The 14,143-nt window shown below is 41.9% G+C and overlaps 1 long non-coding RNA gene across 1 annotated transcript in view; it reads right to left on the bottom strand.

The window, feature by feature from the left end:
* The window catches only part of LOC112447482 (uncharacterized), a 38,629-nt gene that overhangs the window by 18,236 nt on the left and 6,250 nt on the right, over positions 1–14,143 (bottom strand). The window contains exon 2 of the long non-coding RNA XR_003035704.2: positions 12,126–12,203. This is a non-coding gene — a long non-coding RNA (uncharacterized lncRNA). The remainder of the gene's footprint in view (positions 1–12,125; positions 12,204–14,143) is intronic.

The following is a 14,143-nucleotide window of genomic DNA, read 5'->3' as shown; positions in this document are numbered from 1 at the left end:
GTATGTGAGATTAATAAAATAACAAAAGAAATAATAATTCTGGAAGAACCAAATCTCCCTAGTTAGATTTATCAGACCTATAAGAATTACTGATAAAATTAATAAAGTCTATATTAACCATAAAGAATTAGAACCTGTACTACATGTGTGTTATTTAATTGAAACCTATTTTCATTGTGTGATTTTCCAAGAATGTGTGTCCAAATACTCCATCTAAACTTATAAGACCCCAATACATAAATGCTGTATCCTATATATCTCTCTGTGTAAGTTTCCCCTCGACAAGGTCTGGGAACAGATCATTTATTTGGGATGCGATCCTTGGGAGCAGAAATGAGAGAATAAAGCAAGAAAGGAGGAAAAGTATTTAAAGGGCACATATCTCAAAGTCACTATTAGGTAATGGGGACCTGGCTGAAACTAGAGGTGGTCCAAGGGGATGTGACGTGGGGCACTGAAAGCATCTGCCATACTCATACCTAGAATCGTGCCCCACACTCCAAAGACTCTCAGTAAAAGTTGCCAAGTCACTGAATCTCTTGCAGTGACCCTCAAAGCTTCCTGCTCCCAAGAGTGATGTCGTCAAAGATCATCTGAGAACTTGTACATTGCCTTTTACGACTACATTCCAGGACCTAATTTCATTTTGTAAGTTCCATGTGTCTCCGTAGCAAACAAATGAAGCTTTTTCAAGAGCACTTAAGCTAAGCGGGTATTTATTATGAGGCTATGCGCATATCTCATGAACTCCAACATGACATTTAGGCTGGAAATCTGAAGGCAGCCCTCTTCTCTGCATGCTAGTCTCATCTCTCTGCAGAGTTTAAAATGAACCATCTCTGCGTCTGCATCTCCATTCCTTCCCTGCAAATAGGTCATCAGCACTATTTTTCTAGATTCCATATATATGGATTAATATACAATATTTGTTTTTCTCTTTCTGACTTACTTCACCGTATAATAGGCTCTGGGTTCATCCACCTCACTACAACTGACTGAAATTCATTCTTTTTTGATGGCTGAGTAAAATTCTATTGTATATATGTACCATATATTCTTTATCCATTCATCTGTTGATGGATATCTAGATTGCTTCCATGTCCTGCCTACTGCAAATAGTGCTGCAAACAACATTGGGGTACATATGTCTTTTTAAATTGTGGTTTTCTCAGGGTATATGCCCAGTAGTGGGATGTGTGTGTCTGCTCGGTCATGTCCGACTCTGTGCAGCCCCATGGACTGTAGTCCGCCAGACTCCTCTGCCTGTGGGATTTTCCAGGCAAGAATACTGGAGTGGGGTCTCATTTACTACTCTAGGGGATCTTTCTGACCCAGGGATCAGACCCACATCTCTAGCATCTCCTGCATTGGCAGGTAGATTCTTTACCAGTAGTGCCACCTGGGAAGCCCAGAGGTGGGATAGGGAGATAAATATATATATATATATATTTATAATTATGGCTTATTCATGTTGTTGTATGGCAGAAACCAACACAACATTGTAAAACAATTATCTTCCAATTAAAAATATTTAAAAATAAAAAGAAATTTTAATTGCTCTTATTAAAAAAAAAAAAGAACCATCATGTTGAGTGGATCTGTGGATCAGTCATCCAGCGCTCATTGCCTGTGTTGAGGTGGTACTGTCAGTGATTCAGAGATTGGAGACATGACCCTGGACCTTAAAAAGCTTAGAATTTTGCTAAGAAGTCAAGGTATATAAAGAATAATCTACACACAAACTAAAGACTAAATGATGGCTACTATGTAAGTATCACAGGAAACGTAAAAAAGGCTACACCATGGTGGTTGGGATGGTTGGCCAAGGCTCCATGGAGGATGTGAGGGGGGTTTCCAAAGAGATATGAAATTCAGAAAAGTAGAGCGGAGAAGAGGGGACTGAAAGGACAAAAATGAGCAAGGAAAGGACCAGAAGAAAGCATGCATCCAGACCATTTCCAAGAAATGACTTGACGAGTGGCAAGGGTGACTCTATCCATACTGATTAACTAACTCCTCACTAAATGCTGGTCAGGGTGGTCAACCAGAAGCTACTGGGACTATGAAAACATCTTCCAATTCTTTTCAAATTACAATTGCACAAGATCTTGAAAACTGCTCTCACAGATTATGACTTTGGTAATATCCTGGGTGAACTCTCTTACCTAATCACAAGCATAATCAATTTTACTGGGATCAAGGAACACTTAAAATTCAGTCACCAGAAAATCATACACAAAAAAAATGATTTTCTTTTCCAAGAAATCTTGACAGGTAGGTATTTTTCCATAGAACTTAGAGACATGGACTATATTAGTATGAAACCTCATAATCTATTTTTACATTTCATGCTTAAAATGATTTCCTTTGAGTTAGAAGCAAAACTGAAAGGGACACTAATTCTTAATTTATCTAGTTTTTAACCTCCCCATTCCTTAGGAAATAGCACATCCTTGACTTAAATCCATAACCTATAAAATTATTACATTACTCAATGATTAGTTATCACCACCTAAACATTACTTTAATACTTAATATAGCAGTTAGTTTCATCACACTGCTATATAAAAACCCTCACAGAATATTTTCAAAGTTAAAAAGAAAAAAATTTGTATTGGGTTGGCCAAGAAGTTCATTCAGGTTTTTCTATATGAAATTTTGGAAAAATCCAAACAAACTTTTTGGCCATCCCAATAATATTGTATCTTAATCGGGTGATCCTTTCTTAGTTTTCTTCCTTCTACGTATTTGTTAGGTAGGAGCTACAGCCTTAGCCTTGTAGAAATGGTTCTTCTTTGAACTCTCTTTTTTTCCTGGAGTGGACTTTTCCCACGCAAAAGTTTATTCTAGTTTTGCTTGTGTTTTCCAATCTTCTCTGTGCCCGGACACCTCCATCGCCTACATAGTCACCATCTTGGTTTGGAGACAGGTTTTGTTTTGTTTCCCCATTGCACAACTTTTGCTCATCCAGCAATACAACTTTAAAAAAAAAATAGTAAGAAGACCTATATTGGGCATAAATCAAATAATAAACAAAAAGCAACTCTAAATGCCAATAGCATGCAAAAGACATGAGTTTTCCTGAAGCACATCAAGATTTCAATATATCCCATCTGTCAAAAATGTAACATTAGAGCATGCTGCATGGTAGTAACGTCTGAGAAAGCAGTTTTAATTACTGATTTTCAAGCCTAAATGAGATAAATTCTGTCCTTTGAAATGATGTATTAATTTTTTTGGCAGCGGGGAGCATACAAGTAATATCTGCCCAACATGTAAAGCAAACACCTCAAACTGAAGGAGTAATTCTCCCTAATAGCCAGGTAGCGTCACCAACTTGTGACGAGTCCAATTGCAGTGAAGTTCTATTATGCTTCTCAATATCATGACCAAAAGAAGAAGGGACCAAAGTTCCAGAAGTTGCAGCTGGAATCACAAGAGTTTCAGCAAGGTGACAAGTTTCTATAGGGTTGGAAAAGAAAAAGTGCTTAACTGCTTAGGCTCCTTGTCCACACATCCTTGGGACAAGAGAGGAAATTCAGGTATGGCCCTGTCTCTGAGTCTGTCCTGTTCCCTGCATTCCAGCAGCAACTCAACACTTATTCAACTTTTCTCTGATTTTGTAACCTGGTTTTGTGACTGCTCTGGCTCAATGGACATTTGTTTTTGAGTAAACTCCGGGAGTTGGTGATGGACAGGGAGGCCTGGCATGCTGCGATTCATGGGGTCGCAAAGAGTCGGACACGATTGAGCGACTGAACTGAACTGAACTGGCCTTGTAACCAAATGAAAGGGTAACAGTCAGGAAGGCTCAGGATCCCCAAGGGAAGGAAACAGACTGCAAGTGTCAGGCTTTTTTTTTTCTCTTCCCTATACAAAATTAAAAGGAGGTTTCCTTTCAAATTCCGTGTTGCCACAAGGATACCTGGTTCCACCCAACTTAACTTTTCTCAAACCTTGAGCTAACCAATGCGTTTTTCTTATGGAAATGTTCTCTTAAGCTATGTTAATGAAACTATGTATTTGCTTGGAAATTTGTCTTTCTTCAAGATTCATGTCAATTGTTTTATGGCCCGGGATGACTCATCTTGTGCCAGTGCTATCTCAAAATGCATGTTGTGGGTGAGGGGCCTGGTGCCACTCTCTCAGTTTTGAGATATTTCCTTTCTCTAATTAATAGCTTGCTAATAGGTATATAATTCCTTGCTAAAACTAGAAGAAGCTTTGTCTATCTCTTTTATACTTTAATAAATTATATTACACAAGAGCTCTAAGCCATCAGGCCTCATCACTGGCCCCAAGATCAAATTCCTCTCCTCTGGAGGCCAAGAATCCCAACGTCATCACGGCTTATAGAGACCTTTCACAAACATACACTTTTTGATCTCAGTTCTGCAAACTGGATACCTGGATACTTGTCTTTGCCACTCCCTTCCCCACCCTGCCCATCTTTCCTCCAGGAATGGTGTCAGATTATAACCACTGCGCGTCCACTAACTGGCCATGCAATGTGGGGTGAATCATTTAGCCAGCTTGAACCTCAATTTTCTTATTTGCAAAATGAGGGGTTTGGATGAGATTGTTTCAAAGATGCTTTCGAATTCTAAAATACCACTACCTTTCTGTCAGTCTCTTGAAGACTGTGGCCTGTCCCTGATCAGTCCTTTGTCTGTTAAAAGGGTGAGTAGCAATTAAATGCACTGAAAAAACATGTTAGAACACAACATCCTTTGTAAAATACATGCTTTCCTGTCAGTTGGACCCTAAAAGCAACTGTAACTTTTTTTTTAATTAATCCTTCCTGGTCCAAAGGTACAGAATAAAACCTTGTATCGTACTCTCACACAGAGTATATACAACCAGTGTTACTGCAAATAATAAAACCAACACAGGCTAATTTATACAGAAAAGAAATTTACCTGAAAGATACCTGATACCTCAAAGAACTTGAGGGAAACTGAAGAATCAGCCTTGGAAATAGGAACTAGGGGCTGTGTTGCACAATCAAGATTCCACCAGAGGGTCAGTAAGTGTAGGGTGCTGGGCCCCAGCATCTCTTCCCCAAACACTTGTCACCATCCCCCTGTCAGGGGAGCGTAATCTCGGTTCTGTCTCGTCACAACAAAGATTTGAAGCGACAGACGTTAAAGCGCATCACAGCTCTCGACAGTCTGTGTTATAGTTCTTGGACAGATCGATTTTATTTAGAAAATAAAAGGAAAATACATCTCGAGGCATGAGGGCATGCCGACCCAAAAGATGTGAAGAGAAAAGAGAGAGAGAGAGAGAACAAGTGTGCGAGGGAGAGAGAGAGAGACCCCCGGTCCTTTGGCGCCTCTTTTTATATGTTGTTTCCTCCCCCTGGGCCTGCCCTATGTAAATTGGGCTAGCCAGGAATGCTGTTGTTCTACCTGAGGTCCTCACTCCGGTCCTCAGACCTTCCTTTGTTCTATTTTCGAGGGCTTTTCCCTTCCTTGTCTTTTAGCCACTGCCATTCTGGACTCCTGTTTCCTATTTTAACTACCTAACACACCCAACATTCAGAAAACGAACATCATGGCATCCGGCCCCATCACTTCATGGGAAATAGATGGGGAAACAGTGGAAACAGTGTCAGACTTTATTTTGGGGGATTCCAAAATCACTGCAGATGGTGACTGCAGCCATGAAATTAAAAGACGCTTACTCCTTGGAAGGAAAGTTATGTCCAACCTAGATAGCATATTGAAAAGCAGAGAGATTGCTTTGCCAACAAAGGTCCGTCTAGTCAGGGCTATGGTTTTTCCTGTGGTCATGTATGGATGTGAGAGTTGGACTGTGAAGAGGGCTGAGCACCGAAGAATAGATGCTTTTGGAACTGTCGTGTTGGAGAAGACTCTTGAGAGTCCCTTGGACTGCAAGGAGATCCAACCAGTCCATTCTGAAGGAGATCGGCCCTGGGATTTCTTTGAAAGGAATGATGCTAAAGCTGAAACTCCAGTACTTTGGCCACCTCATGCGAAGAGTTGATTCATTGGAAAAGACTCTGATGCTGGGAGGGATTGGGGGCAGGAGGAGAAGGGAACGACAGAGGATGAGATGGCTGGATGGCATCACTGACTCGATGGATGAGAGTCTGAGTGAACTCCGGGAGATGGTGATGGACAGGGAGGCCTGGCGTGCTGAGATTCATGGGGTTGCAAAGAGTCGGACACGACTGAGCAACTGAACTGAACACACCCAAGACTCAAGTCCATCCAGCCACTATGAATGACCTATGGCTGTCTCTAGCCTTATCATCACTCCCTGAAGACCCAAAGTCTCACCAAAGAGCCTCTGATTGGCTGAGCCTTGGCCAAATGTCCACACACAGGTCTAAGGGGTCCAAAGGGGGATCACCTGCTTCGCTTCAGGTTCCAGAGTGGGAAGCCAGATCCTGGCCTCCACTCATCTTGGATCTGCCTAAATAGAAAAGGTGTTTGGATGCTAAACAATGCAAAATGACACATAGCTTTCTCACTTATGATTATAAACATAACACATCTTGAAGGCATAAGTAAGAGGTTAATCATGTTTTGGAGAGGTTTACATCTGATCAATTATACCAGCATTAGTTCGTCTCTTTATTGATTTACGTGAATGAGTAGTTGGTCCTGTAAATGAAAACATATTCATCAGTATGCTGACTAATTTATTGGGCTGGCTATTCATATTTACATGGGTCCTCTACATGACAAAAAGAGTATTTGGAATGAAGAATGAGTCACCAGAAGGAAAAAAAAAAAAACACATCTTCATTCTGAATAGAGGCTGTCCGTTGAGTTTTCAAGTAAAAATGATACTGTCTGATATTTAGTTCTCTCCCAGAGTTCTTCACAGAGCTGATGGTAGTTTACCTAAGATGTGGCACTGTCCTGGTTTTATAGATCAGTTGGAATGTCTGAGGTACCCGGAATCTATAATAGATGACACGTATTGGAAGAGACACTAGAGCTAGTCTCTTTCCAGAACAAATCCACTCAGACTCCAAAACAGTTCTTCCACCCTAAGAACAAGAAGGCAGGAAGGCTCGCACTGGACTGCTATCATTAAGTGGCACCCCTCCCAAGGCCAACATAATAGAGGAGAGATTTGTCCACAAGCTCAAGGACTGAGAATATGTGGTAAGCTCAGAGAACTTGTCTGAGGAACTGCAGGGGATCAGCCTGTATGAGGCCTTTGGTTTTTGTTATGTTTTTAAGATATTCAGGGGCCAAGCAAAGAAAACCTCCTTAAAGAGAAATAAGCAGCCAGCAATCCAGAGTCCTTTATCTTGGAACACAAAGTACCTCCCTACACCAGTCCATCCTTTGTTCTTTGTACAAAGAATGTAGTCATTATGAAATAGGAATGGATGTATGTAACAGACATCCTCAAATGACCAAGGCTGAAATAGACGAGAAGTACACTTCTCTCCATAAAAAAAGTCCCTCTGTTCTCCACTGACATGCTACCTACTTGTCCTTCAGATATCAGTGGAAATGTCGCCCCCTCTGAGAAACCTTCCCTGATGCCACCTATTATAGTATTCCGCTCTCTGTTTCCTGAGCACCTTCAAACTCTATTAAAACAATGTGTTATAAGGGAATTCCCTGGCGGTCCAGTGGTTGGGACTCCATGCTGTCACTGTCAAGGGCCTGCCTGGTTCAACCCCTGGTCAAGGAACTAAGATCCTACAGGCAGCATGGCCAAAACAAAAACAAAAAAAAAACCCAAAAATGTGTTATGGATTTGTTTCAGTTTTTTCCCACATAAAAATTAGCAACACAAAGGTAGGGGCTGTGTTTATCTCACTCATCATCTTATCTCCAAAGAGCCACCTCCTACCTGCATATCACAGGTACTTATTTGATGTACCAAATATACCTTTCTTGAATGTTCTTGAGGTTAGCAGGAATTGAATACTTCTCGTTTATCATACATAGGACTATTGTCCTATGTATGATACATAGTATCATAGTATATGATACATAGTAAATAGTATTAACAAAAACAACAACAGGGAAATAGGAACCATTTATGTCCCCAGCACAACAGCAGATTTGGAAAAGACCAAAAATGTGTATTTCCAATTGAAAGACCTCAGCTTATACATCAGGGGCTGACAAACTTTATCTATAAAGTGATAGTAAATGTTTTTGGCTTTGCTGGCCATATGATCACTGCTGCAACTACCCAGCTCTGCCCTGAGAGGAGGAAAGCAGCCACAACCCAAATGTAAACTTGGGTGTGATTCCTGGGTTCCAACAGGACTTTGTTTATGAACACTGAAATGTGAATTTCATGTCATCTCATATGTCATGAAATAGTCATCTTTTGATTGTCTCCAACTATCAAAAAATGAGAAAGCAGAGGACTGGCTTGCTAACTCAGCTTGTCTGGTTTGCCAACCTCAGAGAGTACACTTAGGGTTAGGGTTAGGGTTAAGGCTTGCCCTAGGTTAAGACTCAGCTTGCCAAACTTGGCTGGTCTGGTTTGCCAACCTTAGAGAGTACACTTCTGTTCATTTCTTTAGCTGCATTCTACCCGTTCAGTGCAATTCACACTGATAAGCACCTACCATATGCCCAGCTCTGGGCCAGGGGCTCAAGAGAGGCAGAGATGGTTAAGATCTGCTTTCTGCATCCAAGGGCATGCAAGATGTGACATAAGACTGGTCCCCTGGAGAAGCAGCTGTGGCCTCTGATTGGAGGAAAGTATTTCATGACCAAGTGGCATCTGAGAGGTGAGTCATGGGCCTGGCACCCAGGAACCAGCAGCTCTGTCTGGCTGTGGCTTCAGATGAGTCCCTCAGGGAATCTTGGGCAGGCAGCCCGGGAGGAGCTGTGTCAGGTTGTGTGAGGAACCCTCAGGGTCCAGCATAAAGATTAGTCTAGTGGGCAAGTGAGAACCAACGGGGAAGATTAAACTGGTAGTAATCAGGTTATTCATTTTTTGATGTTCTAACTTACAAATAATGCAAAAGTGATCTCTGAAGCTATTTGACCCCCTTTTCTGTTACTAACTTACCAAATATTTCACCTGACATACCCTCCTGGGAAAAACACATGGAGTTCAAGGATGCCTAGGAGGCAAAAGCGCCATCAGTGTCCACCAGGAAAGAGGGTTGGTGTTTTCCCAGGAGCCAGAGTTTATAAGAGGAGTCATTGTACAATAAAATACAATATAAAATGAGGATAAAATGATAATTTCAAATATTCATTAGATGTGGGGAAAACTCTGAGCTATTATACAAGCCCCTCCCTTGCTCCATACTAATGAAGAAACCCCCATTTTGTCCCCAAGAAGAAAATTACTCAATATTATACTGTCTTTTTCTTTTTAGCTTTGAAATGGGAGTCTTGTTGGAAACCATGAATAGGAAAATAATAAATCATCTTTTCATACCAACATAAAATACAGAAAGCAGGAAAAATCAACTCAAGTAACAAAGATGGAAACTGAATTCTGCTTCAATTGTATAAAAAGTCACCTTCCTCATGCAGCCAAAAATTCAGAGCGAGTCTCCTGGAGTGCCCTCTATTAAAAGATACCATCTCAGGACATAGGATGCTCGGGAAATGAAAGTGACATTAATCTGCAGGCAGTGACCATCTCCTTCACGCCAATGTACAATCTGATGAGAGATGAGTCCAATTGCTGGCGCCCGGATGCAGTGTCTTGGCCAGAGCCTCAGGCAAAATGCCACAGCTCTGCCTTCCATTCAAGAATTCACCCAGGGGACTTCCCTGGTGGCCCAGTGCCTGAGACTCCATGCTCCCAATGGGGCCCAGGTTTGACCCTGGTCAGGAAACTAGATCCCACATGCCACAACTAAAGATCCTGGATGCCACAGCTAAGACCTGGCACAGCCAAAGAAATAATAACATTTTTTTAAAGGAATTCACCTAGCTGCTCCTTTCTGCCAGCTTTATTCATCACTTTTCTCCTTTCTCTGGGCATAGGATTAGTGAATAAGGGAGTCACATGCTGGTTGAGTGCCAATCAGTGATGAATTGGCACAAAGTATAGTGATGCAATATCAACATTTCTAATTAATGAATTAATTTTTTCAATAAGTATTACATTTATATGGGTCAAAGTTCAACAACTATAAATAGATAAGGAATCACATTTGATTTAGGTCATACCTGAATGGTAGTGGTTTTCCCTACTTTCTACAATTTAAGTCTGAATTTTGCAACAAGGAGCTCATAATCTGAGTGCCAAAGAACTGATGCTTTCAAACTGTGGTGCTGGAGAAGACTTTGAGAGTCCCTTGGACAGCAAGGAGATCAACAAACCAGTCAATCCTAAAGGAAATCAACCCTGAATATTCATTGGAAGGACTGATGCTGAAGCTGAGGCTTCAATACTTTGGCCACCTGACGTGAAGAGCTGACTCACTGGAAAAGACTCTGATGCTGGGAAAGATTGAGGACAGGAGAAGAGGACGAGAGAGGATGAGATGGTTGGATGGCATCACTGACTCAATCGATAGGAGTCTGAGCAAACTCCTACAGATAGTGGAGAACAGGGAAGCCTGACATGCTGTGGTCGACGGAATCATAAAGAGTTGGACATGACTGAATGACTGAAGAACAACATGGAGTCAGAATGAAACTAAACAAGACAAAATTCCCTCCCACTACTAACACCCAACCTCTCAGTTCCCCCTCTATAGTTAGCCTAAATACCTTTCTAGAAATATTTTATGCATATCATTAGCAAATATATTTTCATGGAATATTTTAAATTATGGAAACAATTTACTAGTTGAGGTAAAATGCTGGAATGAATATGCAATATCCAAAATGCAATAGTTCAAACAAAACAGGAATTTCTTTCTCTCTCATGTAACAGTCCAGGGTCAGTGGGTGGCTCTGTACCATGAAGTCATTCAGGAATCCAGGCTTCCTAGCAGCTCTGCTGTCTTCGTGAAGTAGCTCTAGTCACTGCCCTTCCTGCCATCAGATGGGAGAAGGCACAAAGGCCAGAGGCCAGGGTTTTCCCTCATGCACACTTCACTTCTGCTCATTCTCTACTGGCAAAAACTTAGTCACGTGGCCACATTAGCTGCAAGGGAAGCCAGGAAATGGAGCTATAGCCAAGCTTCACCTCTGCCATAACTCTTGCAGTTATGTCTCTAAGGACTCTAGCCCTTACCCCACTCTCTACACATCACCTTACAGTGCTTTTCCAAGCTGTTGCCAAGCACCTATGCCCAGTGAGGACAGCAACCATTCCCTTAATCCTCCGAAGTACAGCTAATGTTAGGTTATAATGTTCAATAGACTGTTACTACAAAAGAGAATCACCGTGCAGGAGAGCCACGCTTAATGGTGGGCCCTACTAACTGTCCATCCAGTGAATACTTTTCCCTTTTAATATACTTTAAAAACACTTTAGGGCTTTCCTGGTGATCCAGTGATTAAGGATCCACCTTGCAATGCAGGGGCAGCAGTTTGATCCCTGGTCCAGGAAAATTCCCCATGCCATGGGTCAACTAAGCCCATGTATCACAACTACTGAGCCTGTGCTCTAAAGCCCTTGAGCCACAAATGCTGAAGCCCACGAACCCTAGAGCCCAAGCTCCATGAGAAGAGAAACCACTACAGTGAGAAGCCCAGGCACTACAGCTAGAGAGTAGCCCCTCCTCGCTGAACCTAGAGAAAGCTGGCACACAGCAATGGAGACCCAGCATAGCCAAAAATAACTAAATACATAAAATTATTTGTAAAAGACACTTTAATGGTGCTCTGTTCTGTGTGCTTTATAAAAAAATTAAATCATTTAATCTTCATAATAACCCTCTGAAATAGGCACGGTTACAGTCCAGTGCCCAGTTTACAGATGAGGAAACTAGAACACAAAGAGGTTAAGTAATTGTCCAGGCCACAACTAAAAACCTATGCTAGTTTGCTGAACTTGGTAAAAAAAAAAAAAAAAAAAAATTTTTTTTTTTTTTTTGCTTTCCTTATAGTAGAGGTATGACCTAATTCAAGCTAATAAATGTAAGGGGAAATCATTGGGGCAGACACCCAGGAAAACTACTGCTGTATTGAGAAAATAAACAAACAAAAGGGAGAGATACAGGTGGCATACATCTTTGGTTCTTTGACCCTTACCCTTCTTCTGGTCTAGAATTTGGACATGATGCTTGGAAGTTATGCAGCCATTTTGTGGTCATGAAACGAAAACTGAAGCTGAAATAAGAAGAAAGAAGGAAACAGTCTTAGACCTTTTTTTTTATGTGAGAAAAAAAATATATATATATAGCCTAATTTGTATGAGATAAGAATTCGTCCCAAAGCTATCTTTCAGTTCAGTTCAGTTCAGTTCAATCACTCAGTCATGTCCGACTCTTTGCGACCCCGTGAATTGCAGCATGCCAGGCCTCCCTGTCCATCACCAGCTCCAGGAGTTCACTCAAACTCATGTCCATTGAGTTGGTGATGCCATCCAGCCATCTCATCCTCTGTCGTCCCCTTCTCCTCCTGCCCCCAATCCCTCCCAGCATCAGAGTCTTTTCCAATAAGTCAACTCTTCGCATGAGGTGGCCAAAGTATTGGAGTTTCAGCTTTAGCATCAGTCCTTCCAATGAACACCCAGGACTGATTTCCTTTAGGATGGACTGGTTGGATCTCCTTGCAGTCCAAGGGACTCTCAAGAGTCTTCTCCAACACCACAGTTCCAAAGCATCAATTCTTCGGTGCTCAGCTTTCTTCACAGTCCAACTCTCACATCCATACCTGACCACTGGAAAAACCATAGCCTTGACTAGATGGACCTTTGTTGTCTTCACTGGTATTTAAATCTAGATCATGGTTTGATTGCCCCAAAGTCCCTAGGTCAATTATCCCTTTTTTAAGGGTTCTCCAGTTAGCCTCTCCTTTATCATGCCTGCCCTGGATCCTCTTCTCAGAGTCCAGTGCTCACTGTCTCTGTGTCAGGCTCCGATACCAACCCTACCTCCAATGCAGTCAACCTTTCCCGTCATAATGCACAGCCTCTCCTCATGGTCCTGAACTTCTGACTTGCATAATAGGGTTTTGGACCTACCCACTTAGGTTCTGGGCAAGTAGTCCTGAAACTGGGTTACCCCTTTGCACTGCTGCTCCTGCAGTTGTATTTGCTAAGTCATTTACAAAGTCCAAGAAAAGAATCACAGACATCTTCTAAAATTTGGAAAATTCCAGCCTTTTTATGTCATAGAAGCCAATATGCAGAAGGACCTCTCAACTCTGAAAGGCTCAATCTTCAATCCAGAAGTGCCATATTAAACATTCATCTGCTCCTTATGGAGCAAATACGGAGGCCCAGCTTTGACCCCCAGGGCACATTCATCTGCTCCTTATGGAGCAGATACAGAGGCCCAGTTCCTTCCCCCAGAGAAGAGAAAGCCTGGCTTAAGGACCAAGGATTGGACAGAAATCATATTTAACTGGTACCTGGTAAAACAGAAGGGAAGGGGGCAGGGCACAACCTTTAAAAAGAATAACCTAGCCCTTGAGGATGCAACATAACTGATTAAAAGATTTGGATTCCAGTAAACCTTGAGCCTCATTATACACTCATTGTAACACACTAGCATGTGCTAAATGACACACACACAGGTGCCATGACAGTTCCAGGAAAGAGGCCAAAAAATGGGCGGTGGCCCCAATCCTGGAAATCCCCATCCGTTCTCCAAAATAGTTGGACTTCTCCTCCCACTCATTAGCCAATGAAATTACCAAGCCCATAAAAACTAACCACCTCATATGTCCAGGCCTCTCACCTTCCAGGAGGACCCACATTCTATGGAGTGTTTCTCTCTCAATAAATCTACTTCTTAACTATTATTTTGCCTCTCACCAAATTCTTTCTGTGCTGAGACATAAAGAACCTGAGCTTCAGTAAGTCCTGAGACCAGGTGTGTGATTTCAATTAACAGACAGTGGGTTCAAGTCCTATCTGAGTTGTGCTATTTCACTGGTAACCTTCAAAGACTATGGTGAAGCTCTCCTTTTGTGACCTCTTTTCTTTCCTCCCATCAGGTAGGGCACGGTGCGTGGCACCTGTCTGTGGATAGCCAGGACTTTGGAAGACTAAATACATCCAGGTCTAAGGCTCATGGATTTCAAGCCTGAACTCTGAAATGGAG

The sequence above is a fragment of the Bos taurus genome, chromosome 7, assembly GCF_002263795.3.
Source record: "Bos taurus isolate L1 Dominette 01449 registration number 42190680 breed Hereford chromosome 7, ARS-UCD2.0, whole genome shotgun sequence".
NCBI lineage: Eukaryota > Metazoa > Chordata > Mammalia > Artiodactyla > Bovidae > Bos > Bos taurus.
Note: the sequence above shows the minus strand (reverse complement) of the source record. Positions and strands in the feature narration are given on the sequence as shown.